This window comes from Coffea eugenioides, chromosome 2, assembly GCF_003713205.1.
Source record: "Coffea eugenioides isolate CCC68of chromosome 2, Ceug_1.0, whole genome shotgun sequence".
Classification (NCBI taxonomy): domain Eukaryota; kingdom Viridiplantae; phylum Streptophyta; class Magnoliopsida; order Gentianales; family Rubiaceae; genus Coffea; species Coffea eugenioides.
Genome location: NC_040036.1, coordinates 37383540 through 37390800, shown reverse-complemented (window position 1 = coordinate 37390800; position 7261 = coordinate 37383540). Strand labels below are relative to the sequence as shown.

The 7261-nt window shown below is 38.5% G+C and overlaps 1 pseudogene; it reads right to left on the bottom strand.

Moving 5' to 3' along the window:
• LOC113759647 lies at positions 1-1215 on the bottom strand (annotated as a pseudogene).
• Between the last annotated feature and the right edge of the window lie 6046 nt (positions 1216-7261).

The following is a 7261-nucleotide window of genomic DNA, read 5'->3' as shown; positions in this document are numbered from 1 at the left end:
CTAATTCTGAGAAACAAATCTAGCCAAATCGTTGACAAGGTCATGCATTAAGAAAAAATTGTTGGTTGACTGCTCAAATAGTGACCTCAACCTTAACTCACGCAAGTATTCTTCACCTATTTCTTCAATTCCTCTATTATCACTAGGATACTTCAAAAGGTCATTAGCATGCCATAAATGAATCATTTCCTCTTTGCTAAAGTGGTAATCTTTATGAAATACAACACAATAGGCAAAGCACCTTTTTAGATGGGAAGGAAGATGAATATAGCTTAACTTCAATGCTGGCAAGATGCAATCTTGATGGTCTGTTTGAGTCCACAGTTCACTTACTAAAATATCTTCCCACTCTTCAGCTGTTGTTTCCGAACGCAGGAGACCTGCAACTGTTTTCACAGCCAAAGGCAACCCTCCACACTTCTTCACAATTTTCTTTGCTATCTCTTCAAGTTTTGGACTTTGATTTCCATCATTATTTTCAAATGCATGCTTTTTAAGTAAGAACCAACAATCTTCCTCTACCATCAAATCCAAACGATAAATCGACTCTTTTTAACTCATCATTAATGCAATTTTCTCATCACGTGTTGTCACAATAATCCTACTTTCTAGCATTCCACCTACGAATAGCACCTTCAATTTATCCCAGTCATTGTAGTCCCGATTCCAATAATCATCTAAAACAAGAAGAAACTTGTTCTGAGTATGCCTCAATTGTAACTTCACTTGAAGGGAATTCAAATTTTCACTCGAATCAGAAAATGGAATATTGAGTTCCCCAAGGAGTTCTTTTGTTATCCTGGAAGCATTGTAATCTTCTGATATGTAAACCCATGCTTTTTGAGAAAAATGGTTTTGTACCCTCTTATCATTGTAAACCAATTGAGCAAGAGTGGTCTTACCAATTCCTTCAAGGCCAACTAATGGAATGATAGTGACATTGACTCCATTTGCGCTCTCAAATAGCAGCATAGCAATTATCTTCTCTTTATCAATATCTCTACCATACACAGTGGTCTCATCAACTAAAGAAGTTGAAGGCGCTCGACATGATTGCATTTTTGATTCAACAACTTGCAAACCGATGGGATTAATGTGTTGTATGAAACAGTCTAGTAGAACAATCATTTTTTCTATCTTTGGCATCATCTTCTTAAGGAACTGGTAACTGAAAGCTGAGCTATAAGTAGAAGCATTTACCTGAAAGGTGAGCATTGGTCTTCAGCTTCAACTTTCATTCGTAGTGCCTCGGTGTTGATCTCGTCAAGTAAGTCATCTGTCTGGTTAATTGTATCATGAAGCTCATCTAGCCATCCCTTGATGGATTGGTTCCTCGTTTACTTGTTTTCTGCATCATCAAGCACCGCTCCAACTGCTAGTAAGTTCATCTTGAGTTACTGAAGGAGCTCTTCGTCAATCTTTCCTTTCCGAAACAGATACACAAACTCTGGTGAAGCCAGCCTATCAAACAGCACACGAAGGAAAGCGGAAAGGAAAGAACCTCCCACTGTTAATGCCACATCTTTTCTCTTAGTGCCGGCAAGAAGGAAAATAAACTTGCAACCTAAAACAAGTGGGGATCGAAGAAGAGCCAAAAATGACTTGGATTGGTTTTTGTTTAGTGTTTGATGAAGCTAAATTCATAGGACTTGATACATTTGCATGACCTTGGAATAGATAGAGACACAAATAAGTAGAAAAAAAGGTTGCAAAAACTGAATAGACAAATTTGTCAGGCTATCTATCATTATACATCATCATGGATTCATGATGAATAGACAATTATACTTCTTTGTAGAAAAGAAAGATAACCAGTTAATGTCAATTGTGAGTTAGCGGGCTTTTACTTTCTCTCTCTTTGAGAGCCTCTCGCTCTAACTTTTAGAGTTTCCCTCCTCGGTGTAGGAGAGTGGGAGAACCAGCTTTCAAAGTTTCAAAGCTTCCCAAAAGTTTCAAAATTCAAACACAAATCCCAAACACTGCATCTTTTGGCACCAACCCAGAATTCATCGTGGAATCAGCAACCTTGAGAGGAGACAAATCCAGTTTGTTTGTTCATTGAGTGGAGGAGTAAATGTGTCGGACAAAACATGATCCATTTAGATAAATTTATGGAGCACTAAACTGTGTCGGAAGTTGGACAGTCGTCCTTTTCTCTCTACTATTGTTTCTTATTTTAGAGCCGGTCGGCTCCATCATAATAGACTTTATACCTACGTCTTTTTCGTTGCCTCTTATTAGGAATCACTGATAACATTGCTTGTTTTCGTCTGTGCTATTTCTAACACAGGTCTTTTCAGCTGAGTTTCAAGGTTGAAGAAGTAGTGCTTGGCCTCACTGGAAACAATCCCTCAGAGATGGCAGAGGACTTAACAAGAGCATTCCAAAGGTTTGAGCTGTCAGAAACGGAGTTAGAGGGAGTAGATCTGAGTGGGGATGATATTGAAGAAGGAGTATTGGGATGCCATGGTAGCCTGATTGGAGAGTTGGTAGGGGAAAACATAGCTAATTTCACAGGGGTCAAGAACTTCACTAATCACGCTTGGGGTTATCCCAGAAGGATGAAGTTACTGAGTTAGGTCCTAACCTGTTCCAGTTTCATCTTGAACAAGAAGAGGCAAGAAGAAGATTTTAACAGGGGGTCCATGGATAATGGATAACCAGGTGCTTGTAGTTAAGGAATGGGAAGTGGGGTGCGAGAGGAGCAAAACCTTCTTCCAGCACGCCTGTCTCTAGGTACAACTATGGAATCTACCGGTCCATTGGATGAGCAGGGCGGTGGGGTTTAAGCTTGGAGAGATTTTCAAGAAGGTGAGGGAGGTGATCATCCCAGCAAATGGAGGGAAGGAGGGAAGACACATGAAGATAATGGCTGAAGTAGATGTCACAAAACCACTGATCCAAGGAACAAGAATCAAAAGTACAGAGCAAGCAGTGTGGGTAGAGTTCAGGTATGAACGATGCCCTGACTTCTGCTATAGTTGTGGAATCATTGGACACAGTGACAAAACATGTAATGTGGTGGGTAGGAAGGGAACAATGCAACGAGATGAGCAGTATGGGGCATGGATGAGAGCTGGGAATATTATGGTTTCGCCCTTAAAGGGACGAGTGGAACTAGTAAAAGCAATAGATGGTAGGAGTATGGGAACTGAGGACAGAAGCGGGCAGTTATTAGCAGGGGAAAAAGTGAAGGAGAATAACATAATAGCTATTAGAAGAAATGAAGTGGATCTGGAGGAAAAGGAAAGGAAAGTTCAGGAACACAGGATGAGAAAGGTATACGAGGAGAGGTGGGCCGAAATCTTAAATGACCAAAAGGGGGAGGATAAGGAGAACCAGAAAGGGGAAAATATGGATATCCCCAAGGCAAAAGGAAAAGAAAATGAGGAAAAAAAGGTGAATGAGGAAACAAAAAAAGGAAATATGTTTGAACAGGTAGTAGGACATGTGGATATGGAGGTGGAAAGCAAAGGAAAGGAGAATGGACAAGAGAGGACAGTGGCAGAAGCAAGCGAAGGTTTAGAGGCAATGAAAATGAGGCAGATAGCAACACCTGCTGATGACACAAACAAAAAGGAGGCAAAAAGCCATTTCAAAAAAAAGGGGAAGACCAAGTAGGACACCTCTTAAAACAATTACAAATACAGAAGGAATGAGGGAACTAGGAGGAAAAAGAAAGGTAGATGGCCTGCTGCAAGGGATACAACCAATGGAGGAGGATGATGAAGTGATACCAAAAGTAAAAGTCATGAAATTGGAACAAATCAGTGCCAGAACAACTAAGGAACTGGAGGCTAACCCCCATATGCCTCCACTGTGTAAATGAAAGCTGTGGTGTGGAATTGTCGAGGTGCAGGAGGCCCCTTGACAATTTCCCAACTGAAGGAAGTTTTAAACTTCCACTCTTCTAATGTGGTGTTTTTATGTGAAACAAAGAATCATGAAAAGTTCATGAGGAATGTGCGAAAGGAGGATCAGGTTCGACAATGGTCATTTTGTTAACTCAATAGGAAGAGCAGGGGGACTTGTGCTATTTTGGAATAATGAGGTGCTGATAAAACAAGTAAGTAACACTGACTGGTTCATCAGTGCCTGTATTGTAGACAAAGAATCAAATAGCCACTGGTGGCTTGTTAAGTGATTAATTATGCATATAATTGGTGAATATTTTCCCCTTTATTTTGCTAAAATATGCTGTTAATTGATGAATTTTACTCATATTTGATTTTTGGTGTTGTTTTTAGGAATTGTTGGTGATAATAGAGTAAAAGGTGTATTAAAAGTCGAATTTTCAGAAGACAACATCTTATAAGGCGTGACCACGTCTTTGCTGATGAGAAACCCATGCTTACAGGATGTGAAGCGGGCCACCCTTTGAATCTTTGCTAGCATATTGGAAGACCGTTGATATCCTTAGAAATAGATAATCTATTGCTTCCATCTAGTAGTATGAGTGGAATAGAAGTCCTAATCCTTTCTTTATTGGAAGAAGCATACGTGAAGTGGGATTCTAATTAGTTTCCTAAAGGGAAACGTTTTTCCTTGGGTTAGAAGAGACGTTAGTTAAAAGGGGGGACGTAAGCCTTCAACAGGGCATCTCTTATTCTTTTTCCCCTTTTCCTCTTAAAAAGACTATAAACCCTAGTATTTTGTGGCCGCGAATCCACCATGAGGAGCGGCTAATTTCTTTTCTAGTTGAAGAATAATTGAAGCTTTAGTTCGACAATTCTGTGAGATCTAATTTGAAAAAAATATTGAAAAAAAGAGAAAAATAAAAAAAAAGAAGAAAAAGAAAAAAATTTTGCTGTGAAGTGCACTTGTGTTGTTTTGTGATAGTTGGGCTAATGCCTAAATTGCGTTTGCACTTGCCAAGTTTAGTGAAGTTATTGACACACCTGGAAGCCAGCTATACATGTGAATGACAAAGGAGTTTGATTTCATGCAGAATATTATTGATGTTTCTTTTGATATATGTACACCTAAATAATTCCCTTTTATCCAACCCTTAACCCAAGCCTCGTTACAACCCTTATAAAGACCCTTTGATTTTTGCATTGAATTCATTTTAAGTGGTGAAAATATGATATATTAGCAAGCTTATGGTAATGTCATTTCATGGTGTTGATTTAAGTGTTAAATATCCCCTTAAACACTTGAGTGCAGAGTGTATACATTATTATCCGTGTGAGGGCTGTTGAAACTTGTGCATCCTGATTTTGATAAAATTGTTGAGAAGACATGATACTTGTGTTAGTATGCATTGTGCTATGCGTGTTTGCCATCTTGACTATGATTCTTGGGTAGTGCATGCTTGAGGGCAAGCATTGTTTAGGTGTGGGGGAATTTGTTAAGTGATTAATTATGCATATAATTGGTGAATATTTTCCCCTTTATTTTGCTAAAATATGGTGTTAATTGATGAATTTTACTCATATTTGATTTTTGGTGTTGTTTTTAGGAATTGTTGGTGAGAATAGAGTAAAAGGTGTATTAAAAGTCAAATTTTCAGAAGACAGCATCTTATAAGGCGTGACCACGTCTTTGCTGATGAGAAACCCATGCTTACAGGATGTGAAGCGGGCCACCCTTTGAATCTTTGCTAGCATATTGGAAGACCGTTGATATCTTTAGAAATAGATAATCTATTGCTTCCATCTAATAGTATGAGTGGAATAGGAGTCCTAATCCTTTCTTTATTGGAAGAAGCATACGTGAAGTGGGATTCTAATTAGTTTCCTAAAGGGAAACGTTTTTCCTTGGGTTAGAAGAGACGTTAGTTAAAAGGGGGGACGTAAGCCTTCAGCAGGGCATCTCTTATTCTTTTTCCCCTTTTCCTCTTAAAAAGACTATAAACCCTAGTATTTTGTGGCCGCGAATCCACCATGAGGAGCGGCTAATTTCTTTTCTAGTTGAAGGATAATTGAAGCTTTGGTTCGACAATTTTGTGAGATCTAATTTGATTTGTTTGTTTCATTTATTTATGAGTATTTATATATTCTCTGTTCATTCATGACTATGATTATTTTCTACAGTTAAATACCTGATCAATATTTAATTGTCGAAATAGTCTAGTGCCATCTAAGATATCAAATCCGTAATTGTTTGATGGTTTTAGTATTTGTGGCGTGTGATATAATTTGATTGTAAAAGAAACTTTTGAATCTATGTCACGGGAATATATAATCTAACTTAAATGAATCGAGCGTGTGTGTTTGTTGGTTAGAATTGGTAGCTTCTCTAATTATTAATACTGTCAATAGGTTAAATCCTAAGAGCTTGTTTAGGGTTGCTTAATTGGCAAAAGAAATAGCCACAGAGCGTGTTGTGGTTATCGAAACAGTAAGGCGAGACAGGTTGTCAGAGCGTGTTGACGACCATAACCAATTTATTCATGAATAAGTGATTTCACCATTGCATCGATGATCAGTTAAATGAACCAAAGTGGAAATTAGACCTTTGACTAGAGTGTTGCCTATTCTTGGTTTAGTTTTATTTAATTTTGTGATATTGTCTTTATTTTTATTCAAGTGAGCTATTTAGCTAATTTCTCCTAATCCCCCATTTTTCACAAAGAAATAAATCACCCAGTCCCTGTGGATACGATCCTACTCACTACTATGCTCGAATTCATATTTTAGAGTAGGAACTTTTATTTTTGCTGGTTTGACAAGCCAACATGGCTGGTCTATGTATATGCAAGTACTGCTAGTAATACTAGGAAGGAACAGTGGAAATACATAGAGGAAAGGAAAAAGGACTGGGGAGAGGCTTGGGTTATAGTGGGGGACTTCAATGATCTGAAGTCAGATGAGGAGAAATGGGGAGGTCGAGAGAGAGCAGAAGGAAGCTTTACAGATTTTAACTGTTTTATAAGAGAAAATAATCTAATGGATTTAGAATACCAAGGGGTACCATGGACATGGAGTAGCAGCTGGGAGGGGGATCGTGAGGTGAAGGAGAGATTGGACAGGTGTCTATGTAGTACAGAGTGGATGCAAAGATATGAAAAGGCAAGGTGTAAACATGTTGAAACTGAAGCTTCTAATCATCTCATGTTGATTATAGACACTAATCCAGAGAACAACAAGAGAAGAAGGAGGTTCTATTTCGACCAAAGATGGACAAAGAATCCAGAAACGAAGGATGTGATCCAAGAGGCATAGAGCAAAGATATCTCAGGGTCTAGAATGTTCAAAGTGACTAGAAAAATAAAAGAGTGTAGAATAGCTATCTTGGAATGGAGGAAAAAGGTGCAAGG